Source organism: Oryctolagus cuniculus, chromosome 14 (assembly GCF_964237555.1).
Source record: "Oryctolagus cuniculus chromosome 14, mOryCun1.1, whole genome shotgun sequence".
Lineage (NCBI taxonomy): Eukaryota > Metazoa > Chordata > Mammalia > Lagomorpha > Leporidae > Oryctolagus > Oryctolagus cuniculus.
Window position 1 is genome coordinate 50,426,885 of NC_091445.1, and position 17,867 is coordinate 50,444,751.

General features: G+C 37.4%; 1 protein-coding gene and 1 pseudogene across 7 annotated transcripts in view; both read right to left on the reverse strand.

Annotated features, from left to right (window-relative positions):
- CDH12 (cadherin 12) overlaps positions 1-17,867 on the reverse strand; it is a 1,101,741-nt gene that overhangs the window by 704,399 nt on the left and 379,475 nt on the right. The gene's annotated exons all lie outside the window — the stretch shown is intronic.
- Positions 6,732-10,788, reverse strand: LOC138845253 (small ribosomal subunit protein uS2 pseudogene; annotated as a pseudogene).

The following is a 17,867-nucleotide window of genomic DNA, read 5'->3' on the forward strand; positions in this document are numbered from 1 at the left end:
TGCCACCCCCATTATGATTCATTTTTGTCCTATTATTTTATTTATTATTATTATTTATTTGAAATACAGAGTTACAGAGAGAGGTAGAGATAGAGAGAGATGTCTTCCATCTGCTGGTTCACTCTCCAGATGACCGCGACGGCCAAAGCTTTGCCGATCCAAAGCCAGGAACCAGGAGCTCCTTCCAAGCCCCCGACGTGGGTCCAGGGACCCAAGGACTTGGGCCATCTTCTACTGCTTTCCCAGGCCATAACAGAGAGCCGGATAAAAAGAGGAGCAGCTGAGACAAGAGTCAGCACCCATATGGGATGCTGGTGCTTCAGGCCAGGGCTTTAACCCACTGCACCACAGCGCCAGCCCCTGTCCTAGTATATTAATGACTTATTAGTCATCCTCCTTTTCTACCTCAGGAAAAATTTTTAATAAGAAAAAAAATTTCAATTACTTAACATTTTTCACAATTCCAGCTATATTTCCTGGATTTGCTTATTTATATACTTACATATTCTATCTCCTGTTATACAATGAAATCTGGTTTGTTTAATCCTGGTGTATTGTTTTTCCATAACAGTACTGGTAAACAATAATGAATGGTTGTCCAAGATGATTTAAAGCAAAAGAAAATTTTATTGACCTGTTTCTAAGTGCCAGTGAATTATTTGGTATTAAACAGTAAGCAATGGGCATAAGATCTCTTGGCTGAGAGCTAACAGCTCAGTGAGAAAGGTGGGTAATAAAGGAAGATAAGAATGAATATAGTGGGGCTGGAACTGTGGTGTAGCAGGTAAAGCTGCTGCCTGCAGTGCTGGAATCCCATATGGGTGCCAGTTTGAGTCCTGGCTTCTTCTTTTCAGATCTAGCTCTCTGCTATTGCCTGGGAAAGAAGTAGAAGATGGCCCAAGTCCTTGGACCTACATGGGAGTCCTTGTAGAGACTCCTGGTTCCTGGCTTAGGATCAGCCCAGCTCTGGCCTTTGAGGCTATTTGAGCAGTAAACCAGTGGATGGAAGACACCTCTCTCTCTCTGCCTCTGCCTGTATTTCTCTAACTCTGCCTTTCAAATAAATAAATAAATATTTAAAAACTGAATACAGTATTTGTGTTATTCATACCACAGGGACCCTAAGCACAGAGCAAGAATGACAGCAGAGAAATTGTAGCAAAGATGGCCTCTTTGCGGAAAGGGCACTCATCCCAAAATTTCCATGGTGAGAAAGAGCTCAGCAATTTGTTGATGTGAACTGCTATCCTGAGAAGAGATCTTGGTGCTACCTACAAGATTATTGGGTCATCGTGAATATTTAAAAGTAGCACATCTAAATAGTTACCTGTTAGAAATGAATGACATATGCTTCCTATAAGAAATTAAATCATAGTTCAATAAAAAATATGTCACTAAACTATGGGAAAATTTATATAATTCATAACTATTTAGCTTTAATTTTTAGTTTTTTTTTTTGTTATATCCATTTACTGGCATTAATGAAATTAAACAAGAACTGAAATATGTTCAACATGCAAAACTGAAACAAAACCAAAGACGAGCACATCAAATTCTAGTCCACCATGATTCACCTTAGATTCGCCCCACCCAATTATTAACCCCTCTATAATCTTATTTTTCAAATAATTGAAAATAAAACTCTTAGAGTAGTTCCTCTAAAAATGAAGTAGCTCAATTATATCAATTGGTGAATGTAACATGTCAGAACTTTGAGAAAAAAACATTTTACCAACTATATACCTCTTATAATTTTGTTCACAGTGGCAGATAATATGTATCATTTCTACATAAGCAAAAATATATACTTGGAAGCAATCTTATTGCTGTTACCTTGTGAAGTTATTTTTATTTTTTCTGAAACAAATACTTTTTTTCTTTTTCAATGGACTTTACTAGAAGCACTTTAGGTTTAATTTTATGATTTACTACCCAAAGTGTACATTGCACAAAATACGTAGTCTTTTGTTTGTTTGTTTTATTTGATATATAGAGTTAGACAGTGAAAGAGAGAGACAGAGAGAAAGATCTTCCCTCTGTTGGTTCACTCCCCAAATGGCCGCTACGGCCGGTGGGGCGCTGATCTGAAGCCAGGAGCCAGGTGCTTCCTCCTGGTCTCCCATGCGGGTGCAGGACCCAAGCACTTGGGCTTCCTCCACTGCCTTTTCAGGCCACAGCAGAGAGCTGGACTGGAAGAGGAGCAACCAGGACTAGAACCTTGGCGCCCATATGGGATGCCAGTGTTGCAGGTGGAGAATTAACCACATGAACCACAGCATCGGCAACAAAATACATAGTCTTAAACACAAGATGTATACGTAGTCTTTATTTTATTTTATTTTTATTTTTTGACAGGCAGAGTGGACAGTGAGAGAGAGAGACAGAGAGAAAGGTCTTCCTTTACCGTTGGTTCACCCTCCAATGGCCGCCATGGCCGGCGCGCTGCGGCCGGCGCAACCGTGCTGATCCGAAGCCAGGAGCCAGGTGCTTCTCCTGGTCTCCCATGCGGGTGCAGGGCCCAAGCACTTGGGCCATCCTCCACTGCACTCCCTGGCCACAGCAGAGAGCTGGCCTGGAAGAGGGGCAACCGGGACAGAACCCGGTGCCCCGACCGGGACTAGAACCTGGTGTGCCAGTGCCGCAAGGCGGAGGATTAGCCTATTGAGCCACAGTGCCAGCCCAAGATGTATAGATAGTCTTAAACACAAGGATGTATACTTTTCCTGACACAACAGCTTCCAAAGGTGTTACTGATCACAAGCACTGCTGTAGAGTGTTTCATGTAAATACTCATGTTTCAGGCTAGTTGGGGAGGGAAGTGAGGCCAAGGAGTTATGGAACAGAGCTGAGGTTTCTTTTATTTCTTCTTTACAATTGACAAATAAATTTACTAAATGGGTGAAAAAGATTATCTAGAGCAATGCCACTCAAAAATATAATGCAAAGTTTTCCCAACACGAAATTAGTTATATCATATTTTCTTTTCATTTACTTTTATCAATTAAGAGAAAGTTTGTTATTACTTATTATATAAATGAATGCTCTTATCATTTTTCATGGAGTAATCATCTGATTATCTCGTATGCTCATAGTTTGCCATTGTTTTTAATGTAGTGCTTGTTGTAGTGCTTGTTGCATTGCAACATTTTGTTAACAGGACAGATCTTACATTAAGTGTTCTTCCCTCAAGCAGACAAATGGGCTTGAGGAAACTTCTAGAGCGAGAAACATGTTGTTCTTCTAATTTTGAACAACTAATATATCAATTGTACATCAGTGAAATATTAAATAATATGGATCATGACTAACCAAAAAATAATGAGATAAAATCAAGAAAGGCCAATGAATGTTTTATAAAGATTACCTATAAAACTACAATTTCTTTCAGTATAATGAAAGAAACTTATACTTAAGAAAAAAAAAAAACAATGAAAGGCAAACTGAGAGTACTGCTAAGTGTATTAATCTTAGAGGTCATTTATTCATCTTCACATTTTAGGTGAGGAAGTCAATTTTAGAAAGAACCAGGATCCTTGATTCATTTTCCAGAGAACTTCCTCAATATTTCATGAGGGCACTACTGTAAATATACAAAATCACTGCCTGTAAAATGCCACACAGAACGCTGGGCAATATTAGATGGTCATATACTGTCTTGTTTCTACTTTGTCAACTTATTTTTTTTAATTATTATTCTCCTATTAAACTCCAAAAGCAGTGTGCCACTCATTCACATATATATGTTTATGCATGCAAATCTAGGCAAAAGTAGAAGAAAAAAATTACTGAAATAAAAGGAAACATTTAAAACTTACTCTATATGTAAGTAAATCTATATTCTTATAAAATCATCTGTTAATGTACGTTATTGCAAAAATTAAAAGAACAAATAAGGAAGGAGGAGGGAGGGAAGGAAGTATTCTTATGTTTTTAGAATTGTATCTTTGAAGCACATGAAATCTGTTCTTTATATTAATAAAAATATTTTAAAAATAAAAACATTATACAAGATTTTAAATGAACTCTAGTTTAGAAAAATGTTAGCTTAGTGTTTCAGTTTTATATTGTCAACATAAGAGATTATTATAATTTACTCCTTAGCAGCTACTGAAATACATACCTCCAGATAAGTTTTGTATTCTTTCTTTTACTCCCTCTAATATATTGAGTTTCTATGCCATCATCAAATTTCAACTAAGGTAATAAATATGATTATGTCAGGGATTTTCCCAACAAATACCATTCACCTTGAAGATGATGAATTGATATATGTCCATCATAAAATGTCCAAACTAATGTAGTCAATTCATCCATATGGCTGAAGTGTTCTTTCATGATGGACACCCTCTGACAATTTAACGCTTCATTTGCTTAGCTGGTACTGCGCTCAACTTTCTTAAAAAATTATCTAGTGACTTTCAGAAAGTATATAGGAAGACGTTCATACATATGCCTCATATTCAACAGCTTGTCTTTCTCTTCTGTTTGTTCCATTGAAGATATAAAGAATACTTAAAGGTAATCATTATACTTAGGAGCAGAAATATAGTCTTTAGGTGGAAACACCTTTTGAGAGAAATGTAACTATTGATTGTGACAACACCATTTCAAAGTGTTTGCCATGTCAAGTAATTCTTTCAAGTTCAGGAGAGGGTACACAACGAATATGACATTATATGACTACATTATATGACTACTGAAGTTTATTGTAACCTAATTAGAGAAACAGATTAGTGAAACAAAGGAAACTATTATATATCCAAACATATTTAACTATTCTTTAGTAACTATTGCATATCCACTTCAGGGAGCTTCCTTAGGTGTTGGTCATAGACCTGTAGACATGATATTTGCTCTCATCTACATCACTTTGAGTGTGATAATGCAAATGTAGCAAAGCAAATAAATAAAGCCAGGTAAGGTAGTAGTTGCTGAGCTCCCTCCTCTAAGATCATGTATGCTGAAAGGCTTCCGTGGTGGGACATCAAACTGTGAGTTTGGGGAATATATTCTTGAAAAATTTATTGGCAGTGGGAAGAAAAATATGGAACTCTTAGGTAAAATGGATTAGGTCACTTTAGGATTAGGAAAGACTTGAGTAGAATGTGAGAATAAGTGATTGATGGCAGATCTCAGGAGTCATGTAAAGTTGGGAATTCTAGATATTAAAAAATTGTGTCCAACAATAAAAAATTATTTATGTAAAGGCATGGTTTATCTAGAGGATGGAGTATAATGTTGCAAATCTAAAATGTAGTAGTCTGAGCTCTAGATGTATGTGGATCTGAATTATCTTCCAGAACACCACTTTCTTTTCTGTGCTGTGTACTGTTTGAGACAAGGAAATGATATTGAAGCAAAAAAAAAAAAAAAAAAAAAAAAAAACACTTAAAGTGATAATAACTACTAAATTCCAAGGGATAAATGATCACTACAACTTGAATGATAAAGCTAACAGGTATCCTATTTCTTCCAATTTGTGAATGCTTCCAAAGTAAAAGTAATCTTATGACAAAACAGACTTAATCAGCAAATAAATGCTATGACAACCAAAGAACAAAGAACAACAGAAATCCAGAGCATGAGGAAACAGAAATATACTGCCAGGTGAGCTTCACAAAAATTAGCAATTATAACAGATGTTCATATTTTATGAATTTTTTTCAAACTAAGGCTATATGTTCCTCTTATTTTCAGTTTACACAACAATATAAGGGTACTTCAAAAACGTCTTGGAAAGTAGAATTAAAGCATTAACTTATTTAGATGCATATTACACATTTCCACATGTTTTTGAAGACCTTCACATGCAGGGTTTCAAGGTTTTATGAAAATGGTAATTTCATTCAACTTTCTACGGAACTTTTTGGTGTTTCTTCATATCATATTATTGAAAAAATTTTGGATGCATGTCTTAAACATCCAAAGGGTTTTAGGTAGATTAAAATTGTAACTATTTTTAAAAAATAATGGAGAATAGTTCAAGTTTGGGGACTGGTGTCATAACAGTGGGTTAGGCATCATCTGCTGTGCTGGTAATCACATATGAATGCTGGTTCAAATACTGGCAGCTCCACTTCTGAGCCAGCTCCCTAATAACGCACCTGGGAAAGCAGAAGACGATCAAAGTACTTGGGCCCCTGCGAGTTACATGGCATATTAGGATGGAATTCTAGGCTCCTGGCTTCAGCCTGGCCCAGCTGTTGTGGTCCGTTAGGGAGTGAACCAGTAGATGGAAAATCTCTCTCTCTCAATAGCTCTTTGTCTCTTCCTCTGTCTATAACACTGCATTTCAAATAAATAAGATAAATATAAAAAATAATATAATATAAAAATAGGATAAGATAAATATAAAAATAAGATTAATATAAAATATTTATATAATTTATACTTATATACAATCTTATATCTTTTATATAAATTTATATTTATATTTTATATAAATTGTATATTATATAAATTTATATTTTATATAAATATAAAAATAAGCTAAATATAAAAATACATTTAATATTCACTTAAATGATACTTCAGTGAAAATATGCAACATAAATGTTGTTTATTACATAGCAATTTGTCAATTTTTATTCTTTTAGTTACACATTACAATTGTATATTCTGAAAGCATATTTTACAAAAAGATGCTTATTTATCTTTTTAATCTGTAGACACTGGTGTTTATTTTCCATCAACCTCATTTCCATGTTTGCTTCAGAAACTGTGAAAGCAGCTTAAGACCACTCAGTGGTTGTCCCTACCCACTCGGTGGCCTGAGCAGTAAGCACTGCAGACCAGTCTTCAGTGGTGGGCTGAGCACTCCAGTCTTCTGAACTGCTGAATAGGCACAGAGTGCACGTCTTCGGACCAGTCTGCAACCTCAGGCTGAGTAGCAGTGATCTCAGGTGCTGGGGTCGTCCATTCACCTTGAAACTCCTCCTTGGCCACAGCATTTTTAGCAGCAGACAGTTCTTTTTCAATCTCTTCAGGATCTCGATAGAAATAGAAATCAGGCATGACCTCCCAGGGGTGTTCAAGGGAGATGGTACCATACCTCTGCAGAACCTCCTGGGCCAGCATCCACCACCTCAGACCCAGTGAGTAGGCTCCCTTGTTGTTGCATGGGATGGCAATGTCCACATAGCACAGAGGAGAGTCTGTGTCACACAGAACAATGGTAGGCAGGTTCCCGTAAGATGCCTTTGTGAGAGGCTGGTGGTTATCCCTAGGATAAGCAACCACCAGAAGGAGTGGTTCACAGAAGGCTGTCTTGATCTGGTTAGTGAAGGTTCCAGGTGTGAAGCAGCCAGCAATAGGATTAGCTCCAGAGGCAGCAGCAAACTTCATCACAGCCCTGTGGCCAGTGTTTCTGAAGGGTATCACACTGATATTAGCAAGGTTTGCAATGGCCACAATGGCATGAGCTGCCAACAGAAGTTTCTCACAAGCCCTCTTCAGATTTATGATGTAGATGCTATCACCTATCCTTTTGTGGATGAACTATTCCATTTGGAGGTCAAGGTTGGAACCACCTAGGTGGGTTCCTGATGCAAGGGATTTGAGGACATCTCTCCCTTCATTTGCAGGACATCAAGGGTTCCAGACATTGTGACAGGTTCCCCTTAAGCTATGCTGGGAATCAAGAACAATGCCATATGGACCCCTCACTGGGTAGCGTAGAAAGCTGTTTACTTTTAATCTACTTGAAAAGCAGAGCAAGAAAGAGACCTGTCCTGGTGGTGTTGCTCTTCCTACTTGTTTCAAGTCAACCCCCATTTCTGCTCTGCAACATAGTTCTAGCCTTTGAAATTAGTCAACTCTGGACTTTGTGACCCTATAAAATCATCTCACACTGAGTAATATTTTATCTATTGACTTCTGGATTCAGAGTTTAGGCCAAAAAAAAAAAAACACATCTTTTCATATGTAAATCAGTATAAGAAATAGAAATAGGCTTTGGAATACATGTGAGGCAAAGGACAAAAAAAATTGAGGTCTAAGAATGTTGAACAATAAGTCTTACATTGAAAATAGAAAAGCCTTAGTTAAATCCAGGCATAGTGATCATGAGTAATGATGATGATGGCAATCATGAGCTGCACAGTGAGGTGATCATTATCTCATTTTCCACATTTGAAAGAAAGGCCCTCCTGACCTAACTTTGATGTCAGAGAATGGGACCTTTGTGGACAAACCATGAGTGTCTGGTTTAGATTAAATGTATGCTTAGTAGAATGCATATTTTTTTTATCACATAGCCCAAAACAAGAAAGGATATTGATTGTTGGAGTATATAGTGGACAATAAAAGTGAAATACGGGGCAAAATCACTTAATAAGGATATTGATTAGTGGATAGCATAGTGGACAATAAAGTGAAAAACAGGAGTAAAACCACATAATCAGACAGACTGACAAAGAGAGTAAGAAGACAAAGGTAGAGTTGTTCTGATGCTGATAAAGGAAACTGCTGTGTTCACTTCCAGATGAAAAGAAAAGAAGCTTGAGGACACAGACAGCAACAGATAAACAGAGACGCATTAAATGGACAGTGAAAAGGCAAAACCAACCCAGAAGCTTGAGCCAAGCATTAGTCTAGTTGTGGAATTTTATATTGCTGATATACATTATAAATAAAACGATCTATCAAGAAATGTTGGGGCCAGTGCTGTGGCATATGGGGTAAGGCATCCCAAATAGGTGCAGTGCTGGCATCCCATGTGGGTGCTGGTTCAAGTCTTGGCTACTACACTTCTGATTCAGCTCTCTGCTGTGGCCCAGGAAAGCAGTAGAAGATGGCCCAAGTCCTTGGGCCCCTGCACCCGCTTGGGAGACCCAGAAGAAGCTCCTGGACCCTGGCTTCAGATCGGCACAATTCTCGCCATTGCAGCCATTCAGGGAGTGAATCAATGGATAGAAGACCTCTCTCTCTCTCTCTCTCTCTCTCTCTCTCTCTCTGCCTCTGCCTCTCTGTAACTCTGCCGTTCAAATAAATAAATGAATCTTAAACATAAAAGAAAAAAGTCTATTCTTCAAAGCCTAATGGCAAAATATGTGCCACAACATTAAAGAAAGCAAAACTTGTTTACGTCACTGCTAGCAAAAAGCCACTTGTATATATGTATGCACACATACTGTCAGACATCTTTGCACTTCTAACATAGAATAGTGAGTATGAAATCCTGGATACCAAAGTTTAACTTTTAATACAATGATATGCTTGACTGGTTACATAAATCCATCATATTTATTTCATATGACAGACATGTCTAATAATATAAAAGCCAATTTATTTCTATAATTTATTTAACTACAGTGTCTATCACAGTAGAGTACTAATGGCAAAAGCAAAAATCATTTAGCATATTCTGAAATTGGGAATGGTGTAACTCAGAGGAAAATACTTTATAACAAAGCAATGCACAATTGTACCATTCCCGTTTAACATGATTTGACATGCCTTATACAGAAAAGTACTGAAAGTGACAGCTAAGTGAGTCTTCAAATGAAATCTGATGATAGTCCTTGTCTTCCTTGCCTTCATGACTTTTAAATTATGCAGCAAAAATGACTTAATCCTTTTAATCATAAAAGATGGTCTTTATGACAAATATAGTACAAAATTTAAAAAATATTTATTTTGGGGGCAATTTACTTTACCATTATTTAAATTACTTAATTTTTCTAAGAAGTGTATATCTGAGAAAGTAGACTTAAAGATTACAGTTTTTGTAAGTGAACACAACTATATGAGAACATTTAAAAAAGCCTTTTGAAAACATGAAATAAAGTTATTTATTTTGCTACAAAAAAGTTAGAAATCCATGCATTTTCCCATAGTACACATTTTCTATGAACTTTTTGAAGACTTATATTAACCTCACCTTTTATTTTATATATTCTGATGTTTTGCATATTGAGACCTTGCCTGAACACACTGCTATGCAGGGAGTTAGTTAATTCCTAGAGATCACAGTTTCCCTGGAAATGTACCTTTCCTAGGCAAACCAAGCACAGCTGAGTCCATACCCTCAACCATTTGTTTATGGAGCTCTCAGGCTCTGGGCCACTACCCAATCTGCCTTGATCACCCAAAGGGCAGGCACCGACAACGGAATACTGTACTCTTGCCCTGCCCTCCAAGTTGCAGAAATCATTCAAATTAGCCAAACTTAAGCCTGTTTTGTTTGTCTTACTGGTCCTCATACAGTAACATGAACTCAAATGTTTCCATAAAGACTTTTTCTCACGTCTCTTTGTTCTCTCTGCTTTCTGGTCAATTCTGATACTAGTCACATCTCCCTGCCTCCTATTTGTGAATTATCATGAAAGCTTTATTCGTGACAGTGATTTCTATATCTGCATGTCTAACAACACCTGGCTTTTAAAAGTCCTACATCTCCGTGGGGGTGGTGTTGTGGTATAGCAGATAAAGGTACCACCTGCAATGCCCGCATCACATATGGGTACTGGTTTGAGTCTTGACTGCTCCACTTCTAATCCAGTTCCCTGCTAATGGCCTGGGAAAGCAATGGAGGATGCCCAAGTGTTTGGGTCCCTGCCACCCATCTTGGAAACCTGGAATATATTCCAGACTTTTGGCTTCGGCCTGGCCCAGCCCTGGCTGTTTGGTCCATCTGGAGATTGAATCAGCAGATTGAAGGTCAGTTGCTCTCTCTCCCTCTCTCCCTCTGCAACTATGCCTTTCAAATAAATAAAAATATCTTTTTTTAAAAGAAAAGGCCCTAAATATCGTCAAAATAACCATTTTTCTACAAAATCATTAAAATAAATGCAACAGAGTTTCAACTTTTTTTAGCTATATGATATTAGAATTAAAATGACCATTGTACTATGAACAAAAAAAGTCTGATAGTATAATTTTTCATTGGATATTATTTTATTATAAATAGTAGCTGGAAAAGCTATAATTTCACAGTCACAAATGTAATGTAAAGGCATAACATTATAAGGCTGCTTCATGGTGTTTGTGGTTTCATACACCTTTACAAAAGTTTATGTTAAGTCTGAATATATTGTTATTGATATCGTTTGACTACGTTTATCAGAAACAAAAATGTGGGCCGGTGCCGCGGCTCACTAGGCTAATCCTCCGCATTGCGGCGCCGGCACACTGGGTTCTAATCCTGGTCGGGGCGCTGGATTCTGTCCTGGTTGCCCCTCTTCCAGGCCAGCTCTGTGCTGGGGCCAGGGAGTGCAGTGGAGGATGGCCCAAGTACTTGGGCCCTGCACCCCATGGGAGACCAGGAGAAGTACCTGGCTCCTGCCATCAGATCAGCGCGGTGCTCCGGCCGCAGCGGCCATTGGAGGGTGAACCAACGGCAAAGGAAGACCTTTCTCTCTGTCTCTCTCTCTCACTGTCCACTCTGCCTGTAAACACACACACACACACACACACACACAAAAAAAAAAGAAAAAGAAAAAAGAAACAAAATGTGGCCGGTGCTGTGCCTCACTTGGCTAATCCTCTGCCTGTGGCGTCGGAACCCCGGGTTCTAGTCCTGGTTGGGGCACCAGTTCTGTCCCAGTTGCTCCTCTTCCTGTCTAGCTCTCTGCTGTGGCCTGGGAAGGCAGTGGAGGATGGCCCAAGTGCTTGGGCCCTGCACCTGCATGGGAGACCAGGAGGAAGTACCTGGCTCCCGGCTTCGGATCAGCGCGGTGCACCGGTTGCAGCATGCTGCAAGGCAGCTCTGCTGTCTTGTTGTACGGATCACAAATGAGTTAGATAAGCCAAGAAATTTCAGCATAACAAGACATCTCCCAGTAGGACACACATGATAGGAGAACTGAGAAAGAAAAAATGCAAATAAATGTCTACTCTTCATAAAAAGAAATTCCATAAGGACAGAAAATACAAAGAGGAAAATGTGAAAATGTGATCATCTGTTGATTTTTCAATTTTGAAATTTCCTTCATCAATAGCTAGAAAAGAAAAAATGGGTGAGGAGCAGAGACTGGCAGCTTTTTATTAATAAATATAAACATTTTTAAATAAATGACACAGAATTAGAAGCTACTATCAACATTATTTTCTCGATAAATAAGATTCTTTACTGTAGTAAATATATAGGAAGGAGAAAGTTTTAGTGCCTCTGACAACATTACAGATCTTGGAAAAAAGTAGTTAAGGTTTTGTCAAAGTTTGTTCAGAAGTCCCTAATAATTTTGCATTTTACAATCATGTCATTCCCTTACTTATGATGGTCATACAATTGCTTATAACATAAACAAATGCAAACCCTTTATAATAGCCAACAAAACTTTAATAATGGGTTCCTAACATCCTCTTGACATCATCTTCTCACTCACTCCTTGTTTACTCACTTCAGCTATCCTGGCATACTCATGGATCCATTCCTCATGGATGCCAACTTTGTACTGCCTGGGTCTTGCCCTCTAGTTCTTCCTTCCCATGGCAAAAATTTCTAGCATATGATATCATCAAAAATTCCTCTGGTTATTTATATCTTGGTTAAACAGCTTCATCTCAGAGACAGTTTCTCTGACTGTTGCTTTGAATTGAATTTCTTGTCTTGTAATGTATCAACTTGCTGACTTTATTGTACTTTATTAGTCTCCAATAATTTTTTTCTAGGATAATTATTCATCTGTTGATTTTATGTCATGCTCAACTGCAATGTAAACTTCAGGGGATCATAAACATACCAGGTTTCAGCAAGTGTATCCCAAGGCAGCCCAATCAGTGAATAGAATATATTGCAGGAAATTTTTGAATAAATGAATGAATAGATTAATGAATATAATAATTTTCATTTATGCATGGATAAATATATGCCAGTTAGTATACTTTGAATGTACAATAGATACTATATTTGCTACAGAGAATGGACTTAATGTAAAATGAACATGCATCAGTGTAAAGATGCTACTATAATTGAAACCAGAATTAAATTTTAAATAGGATAGAAAAAAGTACATGAATAATTTTTCCATAATTTTAATTTGGACCCCCAGTATATATGTGTGTGTTTATGTTTCCTCCAACATTTTCTCTTGTAGTAATACATCTATTTCCACACTCCTAACACAGCTAACCACACGAGTCAAAATAAGAAATGCTTATATAAATATCTCATAGTTTAAGTAAGTTATGAAGCAGGCTAGAAATCTATGCTTCCTCTATACCAAGAAATTATCTGTTTGAGTAATCAGTTTCTTTATCTAAAATGGATTTTAATACAGAAGTCACTGGTCACAAGTTATGACCCCTCAACCCTGAAAAGGTGGCAGTGCAAGGAACTGAACTTTTCATTTCATTGAATGTTAATTTATTTAAATATAAAATATGGAACAGTGGAAGAAATTTCCTATGAGAAAATGTGAAAATGACTTCACTGAATGTGATAAATTTGCTTCTTATTAAAAATTACCTTTCCTTTTTTTAGAAATATTTTATTTAATAAACATAAATTTTTAAAGTACAACATTTGGATTATAGCGGCTCCCCCCCATAACTTCCCTCCCACCCACAAACCACCCCATCTCCTACTCCCTCTCCCATCCCATCCCATTTTTCCTTAAGATTCATTTTTAATTATCTTTATATACAGAAGATCAACTTAGTATATACTAAGTAAAGATTTCAACAATTTGCATCCACACAGACACACAAAGTATAAAGTACTGTTTGAAGACTAGTTTTACTTTTAATTCTCATAGTACAGCACATTAAGAACAGAGATCCTATATGGGGAGTAGGTACACAGTGACTCCCTTGTTGATTTAACAATTGACACTCTTATTTATGATGGCAATAATCACCCAAGGCTCTTGTCATGAGCTGCCAAGGCTATGGAAGCCTCTTGAGTTCGCCACCTCCAATCATATTAGACAGGGCTATAGTCAAAGTGGAAGTTCTCTCCTCCCTTCAGAGAAAGGTACCACCTTCTTTGATGACCCATTCTTTCCTCTGGGATCTCACTCACAGAGGTCTTTCATTTAGTTTTTTTTTTTTTTTTTTTTTTTTTTTTTTTTTTTTTTGCCACAGTGTCTTGGTTTTCTATGCCTGCGAAACTCATGGTTTTTTTAGCCAGATCCGAATGCCTTAAGGGCTGATTCTGAGGCCAGAGTGCTGTTTCGGGCATTTGCCATTCTATGAGTCTGCTGTGTATCCCACTTCCCATGTTGGATAACTCTCTCATTTTTAATTCTATCAATTATTATTAGCAGACACTGTTCTTATTTATGTGATCCCTTTGACACTTAATCCTATCTTTATGATCAATTATGAACTTAAACTGATCACTTTAACTAGTTAGATGGCATTGGTACATGCCAACTTAATGGGATTCAGAGTCCCACGGCACTTTTCTAGCTTTATCCTTAGAGGTAAGTCTGAGTGAGCATGTGCCCTATTGTACATCTCCTCCCTCTATTATTCCCACTCTTTTTTTTTAAACAGGGATAAAATTTCAGTTTGATTTAAACTCCTAAAAATAATTGTGTGCTAATTAAAGAGTTCAGTGGTATTACATAGAAAAAGAAAATATTAAAAGAATAAAATGGTAAGCTGTTCCTCGACAGTCAGGACAAGGGCTGATCAAGTCATTGTTTCTCAAAATGTCAGTTTCACTTCTAAAGGTTTCCTTTTAGGTGCTCAGTTAGTTGTTACAGATCAGGAAGAACATACAATATTTGTCCCTTTGGGACTGGCTTATTTCACTCAGCATGATGTTTTCCAGATTCCTCCATTTTGTTGCAAATGACTGGATTTCATTTTTTTATTCCTTTATGTTAATATAACATACAAATGCATCACCACATGTATCATGAGGCCTAATATTAAGGACTGATGCTATGCACGTCTTGGTATCTAAGGAAAGCTAGAAGGACCTCTAACATTCTAACAAGAAGTCCCTCCCACCATTGAGTTCCCAGAGATAAAGTCCCCTAGCCAAATAGTTCTGTGTATAATAGGGCCCACATACAGTGCCTGATTATCCCAGAGGAGAAACTGTGAAGTCCACGATAGACACAGGATTATTCAAACAGGCAATTACATCCTTCCACAGGAACCAGAGGTCAGCTCATGTCTGTGTGCTACAAAGCCAGCCTCCCACAGCATCTTACTATCTGATCCCAGATGCAACTCCCACCTGGCCCTACAAGACGCAGTGGCCTCCCCACCCAGACTGTGATTATCTTTGACTAGCAAACTGCTATACATCTCTTCTTCCCCATGTCTCTGTTGAAACCAAGACAGCGTTATTCTAGAGCCAAGTGGTCCCATGGTCCAGTCTCCTTATTTTACCCATGGGAACAAATGCAGTTCCTCATATCTTTCATCATTTTATTGCTTCAAAGTGATACAATGGCTGATTAATATAATTAAATTTTATAGCCTGCTTGATATACTTTTTAATCCTAATAAATTCTAAATCAGTGATGATCATATTTCTAATCACATATGATGAGATAAACATGCAATACAACATGATCTTTTTTATGATCTGGGTATTTAACTTACTATACAATAATAGTTTCCTTTTTTGTATTTACTTTTTCCCTAAAGAAGTATCCACTGAGATCTGAAAATTTGGTGTAATTTTACAAGGTAATGATGGTTGGAAAGTAATAAAACCATACCATCAAATATGGAATATCTTCAGATGAGAGGAATGTGTAAGCAGGAACACGGCAGGAAATAATATACTGTGTAGAGAATGGGCTACTGGGCAGACCAGGTCAATGCCTGAGATGAGGCCAGAGGACCTTGTAGCACACCTGCAATTTCATGTCAGATACAGATAAACAGCCAACACAGCAATGTGATGAGATGGCTGAAACCAAAAGAATCTGGTGGCAGAAACAAAGGAGAGTCAGAGAGTGGTTCTTAAAAGTATGTGGTGGGTATTCCAGCATGAGGAGAAGCTGTGTGCATGGGAGGTTAAAGCAGTTCTGGGCAGAATGTGAGCACATGGAGTCCCCACAGGAAAGGGGGACTGTGGCTGAAAAACTGAATATTTGTGGGGTACGTGATTTGGCCTGATGTTTTGAATGGGGAGTGGCTTGAAATACAGCTGACAAAGAACAGACCATGTGGAGCCTCCTAAGGTTATATAAGGTCACAGCAATTTGACACCATAATTACCTACTGCTGCTCTGTAAACACAGGAGTAGTCTGTGATAAGCTTGGTGAGCTTGATTTAATGCATAATTATACCCCAGATACATGCCAGATTTCAATACTGCCTATCTTTTAAAAGACCCACATTGTTTTGAAAGAAAATGTGATGATAATCAAACTAGCAGAAGGCTACAACACAGCTTCATGCACTATGGAAGAAATACCAGCTGCAGAAAGGAAACTCCCTTTTGCACAATTGAAGAAGCAGTTATCCTATATTTCACCTCTTCTGTCAGACCCAAGGGATACACAGGACATATGCTTTCTATCTAGTTTCAAACATGTGCTTAGAAGGCAGGCATCCCTTGGGGCAAGAGGAAGAATGGATTTCAAACAACATGGAAAAAATGGAATAAATATGATGCTTAAAAAATGAATTTCTCCATCTGTCTCATCATATGCAGCAAAAACTTTAAAGGGGCCTAATGCTCTTCAGAGAAATACTCCTTAAAAATGTTCATCGAAACTTTTTGAACACTGTTTATGTTTGCAGGCTATTCATGCATGGAAAAAGAATTACTAAACATGAGAAAGGGAGACCAGATATTTATAGATATCACTTTTGTTAAGTGGCTGAGTGTTAAGTGGCTGAGTGGGATCAGAATCTAAGCAATCTAGGAAAAAAATCTGTGTTTTTAATGTTTATAGTTTGCTACCTGGCCTAACACATCAACTACTGCAATCTAAACTATCCAGGCAACCCTAAAAGGCCCAATGAAGTAGACATGACTTTGTCAACAGTGTGGCACATTATGAATTCTATTACACCATCAACTATAACAAAAAAAAAAAAATTGTGGGGTTTCATTTTACTGACTCGTTTTAAAATAATGTGAATGTGTTTTGAGAGGTGTCACTGTGTTATAATCTCACCCTGGTCATCTGGAATGTGTATGACAAACTGTTCTTTGTGGAATTTGAACTGTGAATCACATACGTCTTTATTTGTTTAAAAATACCATAGAAATTCCAAATAAACTTTTCTCAGCAATTTCTTTAATGTTTGTATTTATTTTTCTGGCTCCTTTATCAAAATTTTGCTTCCCAATCCATTAATGCTGCTCTTGTCACATAAATAGTGGAATCCACCTTGTGGTTCCAGTGATCTGTCTCAGCCCTGATCCTTTTGAATTCATCAGCATCACTTCACCCAGTTGAATTGCTTCCCTCTCTGGATTTCAGAGCACCACCTATCTTGCTCCCCTTCCTGTACTCACCACCTTTTGATTCTTCTTCATCTGACTTCCTTCCTCTAAATGCCCACAGCCTTCCTCTTGGACCTATATTCTTGTTTACATGTGTCCTTTGTGTGATCTAATCCAATATCAACTTGTTTGAAATAATTTTATTGTGTCTGCGTCTGAATTCCAGCTCTTCCTCTTAACTGATGTGTGGTCTTGGAAAACATTTAAATACCCTCTTAGTTTTATGTAGCTCAGTTGTGAAATGAAAATAACACTAACACCTGAATCATATGGTTCTTATGAGAAATAATAAGCTAATGCATACAAACACTATGACCAACTCCTCACACAGAGAGTAATATGTATGTTATAGCTAAAAGAAATAATTTGTGGTGTTCCATTGCACAACATTGTGACTATAGATAAAGACAATGCACTACATACATTTTAAAAAAGCTTAAATGCATTTGGAATATTTTACCATAAAGAAATAATAAACATTTGAGGAGATGGATATGT